Source organism: Bos taurus, chromosome 3 (assembly GCF_002263795.3).
Source record: "Bos taurus isolate L1 Dominette 01449 registration number 42190680 breed Hereford chromosome 3, ARS-UCD2.0, whole genome shotgun sequence".
NCBI lineage: Eukaryota > Metazoa > Chordata > Mammalia > Artiodactyla > Bovidae > Bos > Bos taurus.
This window is the reverse complement of record NC_037330.1, coordinates 6,818,860-6,833,303: the sequence shown is the minus strand read 5'-3', so window position 1 is coordinate 6,833,303 and position 14,444 is coordinate 6,818,860. Positions and strand designations below refer to the sequence as shown.

At 43.5% G+C, this 14,444-nt stretch overlaps 1 protein-coding gene across 2 annotated transcripts in view; it reads left to right on the top strand.

Annotated features, from left to right (window-relative positions):
• Nucleotides 1-14,444, top strand: part of DDR2 (discoidin domain receptor tyrosine kinase 2) — a 182,496-nt gene that overhangs the window by 20,489 nt on the left and 147,563 nt on the right. For both annotated transcript variants that reach the window (XM_005203520.5, NM_001083720.2), the window contains 1 exon segment: nt 5,049-5,194. The gene's annotated coding sequence lies outside the window, so the exon portion shown is untranslated.

Genomic DNA, 14,444 nt, shown 5'->3' with positions numbered 1-14,444 from the left:
TTTTCTTCTCTTCCTTCTTCCCAGATCATTTCATCTGCCTCAGACCTTCAGTTATTGCCTTTATGTACTTGATGTTCAAATATGAATCTATAACATCAAACTCTCTTATTTGTTTATTTAAACTGAGGTATAGATGATGCACAATATTGTATAAGTTACAGGTATACAATAGTCATTCACAGTCTTTAATAGTTATTTATAGTTATTATAAAAATATTGGCAATATTTCCCACATTATACAATATATCCCTGTAGCTTATTTTATGTTATTATTTAGTTGCTCAGCCATTTCCAATCCTTTTGAAACCCCATGGACTGTAGCTTACCAGGCTCCTCCATCCATGGGATTTCCCAGCAAGAATACTGGAGTGGGTTGCCATTTCCTTCTCCAGTGTATCTTCCTGACCCAGGGATCAAACTCTTGTTTCCTGCATCAGCAGGTGAGTTCTTTACCCCTAAGCCATCTGGGAGGCCCAGCTTATTTTGTACCTAATAATTTGTACCTCTTAATCCCCTACCCCTATGTGGTCCGTCCCTCTCCCCACTGGTAACCACTAGTTTGATCTCTGTGTCTGTGAGTCTGCTTTTTTCTTATGTTCACTGGTTTTACTTTTTAGATTTCCCATATAAGTGATACCTGGCAGTATTTGTCCTTCTCTGTCTGACATTTCACTTAATGCTCTCCAAGTACGTTCATGTTGCTGCAATTGGCAATGTTTTTTTTTTTTTTTAATGACTGAACCCATAGTGTTAGTATTCCATTCTTGTTGTTGCTCAACTCTTTGCCACCCCATGGACTGCAGCACACCAGGCTTCTCTATCCTTCACTATCTCCTGGAGTTTGCTCAGATTCATGTCCATTGAGTTGGTGATGCTATCTACTACATCATTCCATATATATATATATATTCTTTATCCATTCATCTGTTGATGGAATCAAGTTCTTGAATTCTGGACCCAGATTTCTACTCCTCTGCTTGATGTATTTGCCTGTTTCCATGGAAAGGCAATCAAATTCTTTATGTTCAAACCGAAACTCACAATTATCCCTTTTGAACCAATTCCTCTCCCAGTTTTCCCAGGTTCTGTTACTTGTAGTGATGTGCTCTTGGTCACCTGCAGACTGGATATGCAGGCTTCCTTGACACCTTCCTTCTTCCCTGCTGTAACTAGTTGCTGACTGATGCTCATTCCTCTTACTGTAATTATTAGCATACCTCCATATTATTTCTTTCCCCTTCCTGATGTCATTGTTCTAGGTCAGGCTCCCATCAGCCACTCTGCTCCCCTTCCCCTATAAAGCACCCCACATGCCAGGTTAAGCCCCATAGAGCCTCCCTCACCCTGCCATCCCACTCTTCCAAGCTTTTCCTGGATCACACATACTCACCTCTTGTTAGCATCTATAGCCTCAGCCATCTTCCAGCTCTAGCTTTGATTATTGTGCTGTTCCTGTCCTCCAGCCACATAACTTGCATTTTCAAATTGTTCCTTTTTCTTAGGCTTTTTACTTTTTTTTTGACAAAATTCTAGTTATATTTCAAGAGTCAGCTCAAATGATGCCTCCTTCCTCCTTCAAGTCTTCCCTGAACACTCCACTGGCTTGATTTCTCCTTCTTTTAGCATCTTACTCTTTTCTATCTTATTATCTCACTAACACAAATATATATATAGTTATATATGTATCAGATCTTATAATGTCCACTGTATCTTCTTCATCAAGGCCAAGGAACATATTTTCTTCATCTATAACACTTGAAGTCCCTGGTATATACTAGGAGCTAGAAATACTATTGGCTAAGTTGATATCAAATTATTAATCAATTTGAAAAATAATAATCTATAAATGGAAACAATCAATTAATTTTAGTAATTGATCTAATCAAATGCTAATAAAATAAGGTAAATAATCTTACCTTAAAATAAGGTAAATAATCCAAAACTAATAAAATATTGGTTTTGGTATCCTGCTATTCTCCTTTGCATGTAGCTGAGGGATGATTTTCTGAAGAATTTTAATTTTACGTTTTTACAATACTGGGTTAGTAAACTCCTTAGCTTACAATTAAGGATAGTTTGTCTCTTTTGTAAGACCATTTCCGTGAAGCTGTGGGTCTTGCTATGTCATGACGGGGCTGATTTCCTTTCTAACAGGAGCATCATGTGATGTGGTTAAAAACTTGAGCTTTGGAGTAGGGCAAACCTGGTTTTCAGTTACAATCCTGACCTTGTTAGCTGTGTTACCTTGGGGAATTTACCTAATGTCTTCAAACCTTAGTCTCACATCTATTAGCTAAGCTAAGTCACTTTAGTCATGTCCGACTCTGTGCGACCCCACAGACGGCAGCCCACCAGGCTACCCCGTCCCTAGGATTCTCCAGGCAAGAACACTGGAGTGGGTTGCCGTTTCCTTCTCCAAGGCATGAAAGTGAAAAGTGAAAGTGAAAGTGAACTCGATCAGTCATGTCCGACTCCTAGCGACCCCATGGACTGCAGCCCACCAGACTCCTCCGCCCATGGGATTCTCCAGGCAAGAGTACTGGAGTGGGGTGCCATTGCCTTCTTCGTCACATCTATAAATGAAAGTTATAATATGTCTGTCTGTAATTATCATAAGTGCTGGTTCTACTCCTAGGAATTGTTCAAAAGCAAATCTCTGCTCATCTTCACTGGAGGAGCACCCCTCAACCTGGGAGGTTTTCTCTAGGTTCTATGGGTCTAAAAACCACACTGGCCTATAGAATTTCAGAGGCAGACTGGAAACTTGAGGCAGAAATGCTGGGAATGTTGGTGCCTGTTTTCCTGGCCTAGTGAAAAGGAAAGCAGACCTGTGTCTCTCATTCTGAATCAGATGACAAACATCTCACAAGAGGAGAAAAAGAACAATCTCCATCATCTTCTCTTGCCCTAGTGTCTAATAGCTCCAGACTTCCTAAAGGACAGGATGACTGAGGTCCCTGGAAAAGCCAGGACATAAGACATAACATCTTCAGTTCAGGACGTAAGATGCATCTTACATATTATTTCTGTTAATAGAACAATAAAGGGAGAAGGTGAGCAGTTCCTGAGCCCTGAGCACCTCCTGTGTCAGGCACATCTAATGGAGAATTACAATTCTTCTTCTTTACGACTTCTTGAGACAGGTGTCATTATCTCCATTTTACAAGTAAGTAGAAGCTAAGTAACTCCCAAGATTCACAGCTAGTGAATATGAAAGTGAGGAAATGAACCCGGGTAGTCTTCATACCGGAGAAGGCAATGGCACCCCACTCCAGTACTCTTGCCCGGAAAATCCCATGGATGGAGGAGCCGGGAAGGCTGCAGTCCATGGGGTCGCTGAGGGTTGGACATGACTGAGCGACCTCACTTTCACTTTTCACTTTCATGGACTGGAGAAGGAAATGGCAACCCACTCCAGTGTTCTTGCCTGGAGAATCCCAGGGACGGGGGAGCCTGGTGGGCTGCCGTATATGGGGTCACACAGAGTCGGACACGACTGAAGCGACTTAGCAGCAGCAGCAGCCTTCATACATTTTAGCCTTTGAATCCATCAATGTAATTAGACCAAATTAGCCATGTGAGGTGAGGGCTTCCTTTAGGTGATGCATTTTCTGTGTCAGGAAAATTGTGGTCTAACAGGGTCAGCCTTTGCCACCTTAGTACCACAGGGAACTAGGTTTCAGGAATACTGTTCAGGGGACTTCCCTGGAGGTCCAGTGGTTGAGACTCTGTGCTTCCACTTCAGGGGGCTTAGGTTTGATTTCTGGTCAGGAAACTAAGATGTCACATGCTGCATGGGGTGGCCAAATAAAATAAAATACTTGGGGACACTTGGTGCTTCCCCCATGATGACCTAACACTGATAATAGTGAGTATGCTTTGAAAGGTTGATGTTTGTCAACATTTCTGTACAGGTAGGTGCAGAGATATTAGTACACGCTTCTTCTGAAATAGTGAGATAAACCCCAGCTAGAAAAGGACAGTAATAGAGCAAGAGTTTGAATATTTTCTCAAATTTTGAAGGCTTCAGCTGCATGCCTTTCTGGGGAACTAGTTGCCAGAGGAAAGCTGTACTAACATATGTGACATGCATTCTTGATCTGTGTGGCCACTTTATTCCCTTTAAGTTCTAGATCTTTCAGTGAATAAGCTGTCAACTTCTGGTAGCTGTTCATCAACTTGGACACTGCAGCACTGATGTAGTTATATATGGTTATATCCATTCAGTGGGAAACAACAGATCTTTAGAAAGGAATGACATAACCACATATGCTAAAATGCAACGACCCCCACCATGTAAACAGAAAGCCCAAAGTGAAATGTACAGGGTACTAAAACTTGATTTTTTAAATTAAAAACCCTGTACATCCATATAGTTTTACATACATGTAGGATGATTCTAGAAAATTACTCAGTCAACTGATACCTAGCTGTACCTGAAGAAGGGGACTGATAATCTGAGGTGGAATATGGAGCAGTTATTCCAGGGTGCTCTGGGGGTCCCTGCAAGTTTGTGAGACCATTTTAGGGGATCCACAAGATAAAAACTATTCTCAAAGTAACATTAGGATTTGCTTTTTTTTTTTCACTTTCATTCTCCCACAAGTATATAGTGGGGTTTTCCAGAGGTTAAATGACTTGCATTATTGTTGTAACAAATTGAATCTAGAAGCAGATAATAGGACCTATTTGATTAAGTCAGATATCAGAAAGATTTTTAAAAATATTAAGCAGTGTCAGTCTTCTAAGTATTTTTTGAAAAATTTTTATAGAAAATTATTATATGTGTTAACATACAATTATATTTTAATGAAATAAGTAATAAATTTAAAATTCACAGTTTTTAATTTCTAAATTGATAAATATCAATTGTGTAACCCCTATAAACAAAATCTCTGAGGATCTGTCAAATTCCTTCACAGCCTGGGGCTGCTGGGAGGCTTCTGTTTAATAGTGGTGGACAGAAATGTCAAACACGAAAGAAAATGTGAATGAAGAAAAAGTTTGTAACAAAGCATTGCTTTCCCTTTTCTCCCCCTTCCTAAAAGGAGATCCACAACTGGTCCGGGGTTCAATGCTCTAGAAAGTTCTAAGGCTGTGACTTGAAGCCAAGAAGCTGAAATAATTCAAAAGAAGCAGAGGCCAGCAATTCCTGAGGATCCTGTCCCTCGGAGAATGCTCTGCACCCATTGATGTAAGTAGGGCTGGTCACTGAAGCTGTGTTGCCACAGGAGATTGGGGCTGACGGTGTGGCTCCCCTGAGCCCCTCACTTACCCTGGTCGGTGTCATGGAGAAAGGTGAACCTTGGATTCTGTCTTTGGTGGTGTTGTTGTTCAGTTGCTAAGTTGTGTCTGACTCTTTTGCAACTCCATGGACTGCAGCCCACTGGGCGCCTCTGTTCATGGGGTTTTCCAGGCAAGAATGCTGGAATGGGTTGCCATTTCCTTCTCCAGGAGATCTTCCTGGACCAGGGATCGAACCCACACTTCCTACACTGGCAGGTGAATTCTTTACCACAGAGCCACCTGGGAAGCCCTGTCTCCTGGAGATGATAGCAAATGAAAAGGTCATGGGTTTGATCATATAGGGAACTTGGTGTTGAATGTCCATGTCCTCTTCGCACTTCAAGGATCCGGTTGTGGCCAACCCAGAGTAAATGTTCATCCTAGGGTGTCCTGGACCCCCAGCTCTGAGTGACCCAGGATCTCTAGGTCTCCCCTGTTTTTACAGGACCCACTGGAATCTCTGGGTTTCCTGGATCAATCTAGGCCTCTTTTAATAGTACAATTCCATTTAGAAAAAATTTAAATTAATTTCCTGCTTCCAGCAATAATTTGAGGTGGTTTAGAAAAAAAAAAGACTTAATAGAACTACTAAAACCAGGATAAGAGAACCAGAGCCCTATAATAAGGTTTGGGAGAGTTAAAAGCACAAGAACACCTAGCCAGGGATGCTAATTGCAGATAAGTGGGCTGCTTAGCTCCAGGTCTCAAGACAAAAAAAGAAGCATGATATACTGCAAAGCTTCATGAGGAAACCAAAAGCACTTGCTCAGGTCCAGGTGGTCAGCTGTAGGTGAGTTTTGGTCTGAAGGAGACTTCTCAGTTCATCTGTTAGCAGACCTGAATCCTACCAACTAAACTAGGTCTGCAGTAATTTCATGCATCTGAGACCCTCTCAGTCCATAGGTCACCAAAGGCAGAGAACATCCCCTTCATGCCCGTATCCCTGGCATCTAGTGTGGGTTCTGGCACGTGGAACATGCTGAGGACCCTGTGCCTTGACTTAGGCTTACATCTAACGTGCAGCTTCTGTGACACTTGTTGAATGAATGCACAAGTGAGTGAACAGTGTGGACAATCCTTGAGATGAAGGATGAAGGGCAGGAGGGTAAAGTACTATTTCCTCACATTCCCCAGGAAATTTCTTCTCACTAACAACGCTCCTGGGATTACACACTCCTTTCTGTTTATTGTCTAGGTAACTGCCCACCTTCCCCCATTCCTCCTTAAAATAACTTGGGTCCCTTTCTTCCCATAGATTGCCCTGAAACCAATTCCCTTCCATCCTTCATTCCTTCCTTTCCTCCTTCCAATAGATTCTTGATACTGGAGAGCTAAGTGGTCTTTAACTTGAGCCTTCATGGTATACACTTCAGAATGAATAATCCATAGCTGCATTTAACCACTAACCAGAAATTATTGCAGAGTCTCTCTATTCTATTTGACTGTGATTTGACTCTCTCCATTTGACTGACTCCATTTGACTCTTCTATTATTTATCTGTGATTCATTCTGTTTTACCTCTCAGAAGGGTAAAAGTACTCATCATTGTGGTCTTTTCTTCCCCTGCCACCCAATCTTAATGACTATTTCTAGAAAGTATTATTTCAATATCCAAGATGTGCTATAAGTAGCTTTGGCTTGAGCACCTTGTCCGTGTGGCTGCTACCCTCCCCATCGTAGTGTTATACCCAGAATTATCTCAGGTACTTTGGATTCATTCCATTCTGCTGGTCTCTGCCGGTCACCAGTGCAGACTTCCTCCTTTTCTCAAATGATGAGACTAAGTATTTCAATCTGTTTAAAGACTCAATAAGTTGCAGCTTCCTGTGTCTCTTGCTAATAGGAAGAGCAAGTATTTAGCATCTAAACTGGAACACTTGTGAGGGAAAAAGAGCGTTATTAATAGAAACTCTGGATATTTGCTCACCGACTTTTCAAAGATCTTGCATCTCTAATGAAGGCTGAGCGCAGGAGGTCAACAAGTGCCTTTGGAGATCGATTCCCTGAATTCTGTTCAGTTGTCTGTATTGGGCCAAGGGGATCTGGCATAGACCTCTTAGCGCTGAGTGTTTCTAATGAGCCAGTGGAGAGCCTGTCCTCTTCTGGATGGCAGAGCTCCCACGGGAGACAGGCAGGATTCCCACAAAACTGGCGGCCCTGTCTGTGAGACCCCGTGGTGCCGGCTGTCCTCCTCCCTTCCTCCCCTCCTTCCTGCTCCTGCCGCCCCCTCTGCTCCCTTCCCCTTTTCCTTATCCCCACTCTCTTGCTCTGCCTCCCCCTCCTCCGTCCTCTGTGCCTTTTTACTGCCGTTCTGTCTCCTCTCTCCTTTTCTTTTGTCTCCCTCTGTTTCGCTATTTTCTGCTCCCCATTTGTCACTCGCACGTTCTTCCTTCCCCTCTCTCCCCGAATGGTCCTTTCAACACTGTTGGAGGGCGGCTTAGAAGAGCGCTTCTGCCAAACTCACTTTCTCCTTTAAAGGAAAAGCTCGTGTTTCCAACTGTAGCTTGATTTTCCTTCACGAGCTGCAGGCCGTCCTTTCCTCATTGCGAGTGGTCTGTTTCTCATGAGCATCTCTGATGGGAAGTTCTGGTGTCGTGTGTCCTGGGGGACGCGTGTGCTGAGGCATGAAGACAGCATGGGGGGGAGTGTGGGAGGTGGGGGGTGGGTGGAAGTTGGGGTCGTGACAGGAGCAAACCCTGGAGATGCCTGCTTAGTCACAGAATGGATTACGGTTGAGATAAATGACACTGTAATTGTGTTGCTGCAATAAACCTGAGGGTCTGAGATTTTGGAATTGGACTGTGCCTGGATCATTTTAGAGAAGGCAAGATCCTGGTCAGCATCTAATCAGGGAGCCACAACTCTGGAGGGTATGTGACTGTACAAGAGCAGGGAGCCCGATAGACATGGAGGAAGCTAGCTCTGTGCAGAGATGGGGGTGGGGTGGGGTGAGATGCGCCGGAGGTGGGCAGGTTGACTCAGACATTTCCGGATGAACCAGGCTCCAAAAACATTCTGAAAAGCAGAACCTGAGAGCAGGCTGCACTGATCTGAAAAAGAACTGGTGGGCTAGGCAACATGCTCTTTCTTTTTTTCTCATGGGATCCAAGGACTTTGCATAGTATTTTTACTTAATAAAATAATAACACTGTTTACTGAGCCCCTGTGATATGTAAGTGACTCTAGAAGAGACTTGGAATGATTCAAATGTAAATGAGAAATAACCCAGCCTAAGCTGAACAACAGAGAGAAGTAACGCGGAAGAGAATTCCCTCGAGCAGGTGAGGATGTGTTGAGACCGTGGTGAAAGGTTGAAGGGAGGAGAGCAGCAATTGTGGCTGGGCGGGTCGGAGGATAAATGCCTTGACTGTGGAGGGATGCGGCTGGGAGGCCAGGCCGAGATTCGATACCCAGAGAAAGGTGTAGGTCACTCATTATTGATGGAGCAGACCTAGACAACAAGGACGCAGAATGACCAGTAAACAAGGATGGAACTGGGCATACAGGTGGAGGGGAAGGAGGAAGTAGCCATGTCCCAGGAGCAGAGGGTTGGGGAGGAGGATTGGTGAAAGATAGAGTTGCAAAGGAGGGAGGTGCCAGTCTGCTCACTGGCTGGCTTGAGACATCTGGATACCATCCTTGAAATCCAGCATCTGTGTGGAACATGCTCCAGGCAGGATGGATGACTTTGCTTTGGGAGATGCTCATTTCCGATGCCCCTCTTGCTGCGTGTGGTTGCATTTCTGAATCAGATTTTTTTTTGATAGTTGCTCAGTCATGTCCAGCTCTTTGCAGCCTCTCCTTAATTCTCCAGGCTAGAATACTGGAGTAGTTAGCCTTTCCCTTCTCCAGGGGATCTTCCCAACCCAGGGATCAAACCCAGGTCTCCTACATTGCAGGTGGATTCTTTACCAGCTGAGCCACGAGGGAAGCCAGAGAATACTGGAGTGAGTAGCCTATCTCTTCTCCAGTGGATCTTCCTGACCCAGGAATTGAACTGGGGTCTCTTGTATTGCAGGTGGATTCTTTACCAACTGAGCTACCAGGGGAGCAAACCAGATTTAAGGTGTAATAACAATAAGCCTTCAGGGGGAAATATCTAGGGACCTCAAAATATATATGCATAAAACACTTTGAGCGAGTGTTTTCTAAGATCTCAACCTCTTGCTTTGGCTTTAGTCTTTGTAGCTTTTAAGAGTAGATTTAACGATCAGTCACAAACTGTTTTGCCCTCAGAGTTGATCTAGGGCTGCTATAAAGAATCTTATTTCCATTGTTTCCATTTTCAATACTCTATAATTTCTCATATTACATCAACTCTTTTATTCTGCTATTGTGGGCTGAAGGAATCATATTGTGTTTCTGGCTAGAAATGTTCAGTGAATTTCCTCTTGATCCTGAGCTTACTTAAAATTCCTGCTTCCTGGATTACAGAGCCCCTCATTCCTCACTTTATGATAGATGAGATGGATTGGGGTCTTCCTGATAGGCATTCACAGCATTTGTCAGGGTTTTTCACTGATGTCTCATTGTCTTACAAAAGACATTCACACTGTCTCTTGTATCGATTACTTTTTTATGTGTATGAGGTTCCACTTGCACCCCCCCACTCCCACTCCAAAAGACTTTGAGACCCTCTTAGTCATGGTCTGAGTATCTGTCAGTTATTTTGGCTTTGGCATAATATTTAGCATAGTATTATCCATGTATTATTTTGTTTGGAGGTAGAGAAACTGAGTGGATATCAGTGGGCTTGATGAAAGTGAAAGAGAGTAAAAAAGTTGGCTTAAAACTCAGCATTCAGAAAACTAAGATCATGGCATCTGGTCCCATCACTTCGTGGCAAATAGATGGGGAAACAATGGAAATAATGATAGACCTTATTTTGGGGGGCTCTAAAATCACTGCAGATGTTGACCACGGCCATGAAATTAAAAGACACTTGCTCCTCAGAAGAAAAGCTATGACCAACCTAGACAGCATGTTAAAAAGCAGAGACATTACTTTGCCAACAAAGGTCCATCTAGTCAAAGCCATGGTTTTTCCAGTAGTCATGTATGGATGTGAGAGTTGGACTACAAAGAAAGCTGAGCACTGAAAAATTGATGCTTTTGAACTGTGGTGTTGGAGAAGACTCTTGAGAGTCCCTTGGACTGCAAGGAGATCCAACCAGTCCATCCTAAAGGAGATCAGTCCTGGGTGTTCATTGGAAGGACTGATGCTGAAGCTGAAACTCCAATACTTTGGCCACCTGGTGCGAAGAACTGACTTATTGGAAAAGACCTTTATGTTGGGAAAGGTTGAAGGCAGGAGGAGAAGGGGACAACAGAGGACGAGATGGTTGGATGGCATCACCAACTCGATGGACATGAGTTTGAGTGAACTCTGGGAGTTGGTGATGGACAGAGAGGCCTGGCGTGCTGCTGTCCATGGGGTCGCAAAGAGTTGGACACGACTGAGTGACTGAACTGAACTGATTGGTGGGCTGCTGGTACCCACCAGTTCCTATGTTCTACCCCAGTATTGGGTTTTGTGGAGAATCTCTAAATAGATCTTTGCCAATTAAAGCAACATCCACTGACAACATCAGTATCACCTGGGAGCTTGTTTGAAAATACAGAATTTCAGGCCTCAGAATTTGCAATTTGGTTAGATTTGAGACACACTGGTTTCCAGATATATTGCGTACAGATCACCTGGGAATCATGTTTAATGCCGGTTCTGATATTTTTAGAGGTTACTTAGATGATGGTAGAACAAACAGGCCTGCTTTTGTAAATAAAGTTTTATTGAAACCTAGCTATGCTCATATATTTACATATTGTCTGTGACTTCTTTTGTGCTACATCAGCTGAGTTGAATAGTTGCAGCAGAATTCTTATGGCCCACAAAACCTAAAATATTTACTATCTGGGCCTTTTCAGACACATGTCTGCTGACCCCCAGTATATGAGATGAACCCTACTTCCTTAGAGGAAAGGAAAATAACAGTGATTTTTGCCCCAGTGGCAAAATTTGCAAGCCCATCTTAACCCACCATGGAGAAGTTGATTCATTAAATCTTAATTCCCAAGCAGGCGATGAAGATTCCTGAGCCCCAGACTGATGCAAATAATGGTACCAAAGAGTCTGTGACTTTCTAAGGTCCATTTCATATTGCCTTCCTTCAAGAAACCATTGTGATTTTATTCAGATGACACGTCTCCACAAACTGATTCCGTTAATTGTTCAAAATTATTCTGACTTTTCTCAAGAATTGGGAAGAATCTAGAGGAAATTCTGAGTAGAAATATTTGGGACCAAGGAATAAAAGCAACTTTTTATTGTTTGGGTAGATTCTGCATTTTTACTATTGAAATCATAGCCTTAGCCCCAGCCACCCACTCCTGGGGTGCTCACTGGGTAGCCAGATTCAGACGGCGGCGTGGGCTTGACGTCTTTCTTTTAATTCTCTGGGAGAATCCCACCACCTGTCTCTTATTTGGGGTTTTTTAATTGTGAAATGGTGGCACACACAAGCTCCAAGCTTACTTCATGTGTACAAGCATAGGAAGACAGAAGGCAGAGATTTGGGCTGCGAAGCGGGAAGTACAGAACTGGGGTTGCTGGCACGGAGGCATCTGCTCCTCAAACACAGTGGAGCGGGAGGCTGTGGGAGGAGAGAGGCAGCCCCATGTAATCGCTTGAGGATGTGGGCACATTGCTCTGATCTTCAAGTCTTGGAGGTCCTGGCTCTCGTCCTTCCAAAGCTGAATTTCAGAGGAGGTAGGCGTAGGAGAATTAGGATCTGTTTTCCTTACATAGAGTTATCTGGAGCCAAAGGGGTTTCATGTGGGATTCTGAGGGAATCTTTGCTGTAGCAATTGGAACTCTGGTCTTACTTATTGTAGTTTATTTTCCATTGTATGCAAAGCCCAGGACACTACAAAAGGTTTTTTGAGGCAGTGGAGTAGAAGGAAGTCGGGAGTCCTCTTCTCAATTCTAGAACCTACCAACCAATTCTGAGAGATTGTAGCAGTGAATTAGGGCATCCAATATTGAGAACCACCTGCCCTGTTACCAGAGAGCCTTCCTGGAATTCCCTAAGCTGCATTAGCTGGTTAGCTAAGCTGGTCAGAATGTGGGCATTTGGAAGCCAAACTTACTGTTTGGACTGATATTTCAGCCATTCTGTCCATAGGAGGAAGCATAATGTATTCATTTATTCCTTCATTTCTTCTGTCACTCAATGAATATCCATTGAAAACCTACCATGTCACAGAATAGGGAAAACATGAATTGGAGAGTCCGACAAACCCAAATTCAGATTATAGTTACCCTATCTGTGAGCCAACAACTCATTTGAGTTCTAGTTTAATTGACATGTTTCTTCCCTTCACGCCCACCTTCCCTGGACTCTCCCTGAGACTGTGGGTTGGGCTGAATGATGTTATTTTTCTACGTTTGGTGCAACTTCTGCATATTCTGTCCTCACACCATACTATGTGGAAATTATTCACTTAGGTTTCTGTGTCTCTCCTCAGATTGTTCAGTCACTAATGGCAAAGATCTTCATGAATACATGTTTACCCTTAATTTCTGGCACGTGTTAGAATTTAAACATATGTCTGTTGCCCCAAAAGAATATAAATTCCTTCAAGTGTGATTTTCTCATCTGTAACGTGAAGGTGATGAGAACACACCCTGTGATTTTGTTGTGAGGGTTAAATCACAACAAGATATTGCGTGAAGAGTTTGGGATGTTTGGAAGAGTGCTCTGTAAGTATAAAGTGCCCACAGATTGTGGTTGTTCTAGTGTCTGGATTGATTGAGATTTGGTAGAAGACAAGTCCAAGATGATTGTGAGAATGCGTGGAGATGTCTTGGCCCACTTTTCCTGCACTGGATGACTGGGGAGGACCTGGAGACTCAGGTCTGTGAGCCACAGTTTGTGTGTATGAGTTGACGCTGGACAGTTTGTTCCTGCAAACTCTAGATCTTCTCCACTAGGTTATCTACTCACAACAGTGGGAACATGCCTTGTTTATTTTTTTATATTTATACTTTTTATGTTTCTAAGCACTACTAAGAAAGTGAATAAGTAGATAACTGATGTTGATGGGCACTATGAAGCCAAAATCTCCTGACCCCTACATCTTCCCATATTCCTGGCTTGTATCGGTCTTGTCTTGAGAACATGGATAGTGGGGCTATTCTAGAGAGAACAGAGATTGGGGGAGATGAGAGTAAGTTCTGTTTGAAACAAGTGTGAGTGTGAGTGTGAGAGCTGGCGGCCAAATATGCAGGACTGGGGAACTGGAAAGTGCTGGGAGCTGAAGCCTTCTTATTTAACTTTTCATATGTCTGTTTCAGCTCCCAGAACCAGACATAGAGCTCATTGTATAGCTCCCCTGGTGCTTAGAGTTCACTCATTAAAAAGCAGATGCTAAACATTTATTGACCCATTGCAAAATGCTGGGCCCTGTTTCCCATGTAGGTAACAAAGAACTGCTGCAGATGTTGGAGCAGAGTTGTAAGATAATATGACTTCTGCTCCAAGAAGACCTGACCTTGCCGTGGTGGATGAGGAATACCGGAAGGGAGAGGAGGTGGGGGTGGGGAGGCCCAGCAAGAGAGCAGGTGGGTAGTGAGGGAGTGAATCAGACCTCTGCCAGAAGGGACGGAGAGGAGGAGGCCTGACTGCGTGAGAGGTTGGGGATTCATCTCTCTCCATACCATTAGCATGAAAGAAGTCTCCCTGCTCTGGGAGAACAGTGACCTGCCTTGGGTGCCTTTGGAACAAAAGCTGGTGACTGTATCCAAGGGAAGATAATGAGAAACACACAGGCTGCCACAAATCTTTTTGTTGCAAAAGTTCACTTTCCAAAGCCCTGGGCAAGGGTGCAGAAGCCTCTTTGTGTGAACTTGGCCTCTTTACCAGGAAATGCAAGATGGAATCTCCCTTGGTAAATCATAGGACGGATCATATCCAAGAATCTGAGAGGCTGGCAGAGGACCTGGGTGGAGTAGTTGATGAGGAAATGGAGGGTCATGTAGCCCTGATCAGAAGACAGGAGAAAGCAGCATTGTAAAAAGTGCTCAAGGGTGGTAGACATTAAATTTCATGGAAGCATCTGCTGCCCTATCCCCAGTCCCAGCAGTCTAACATTATGGAGAGT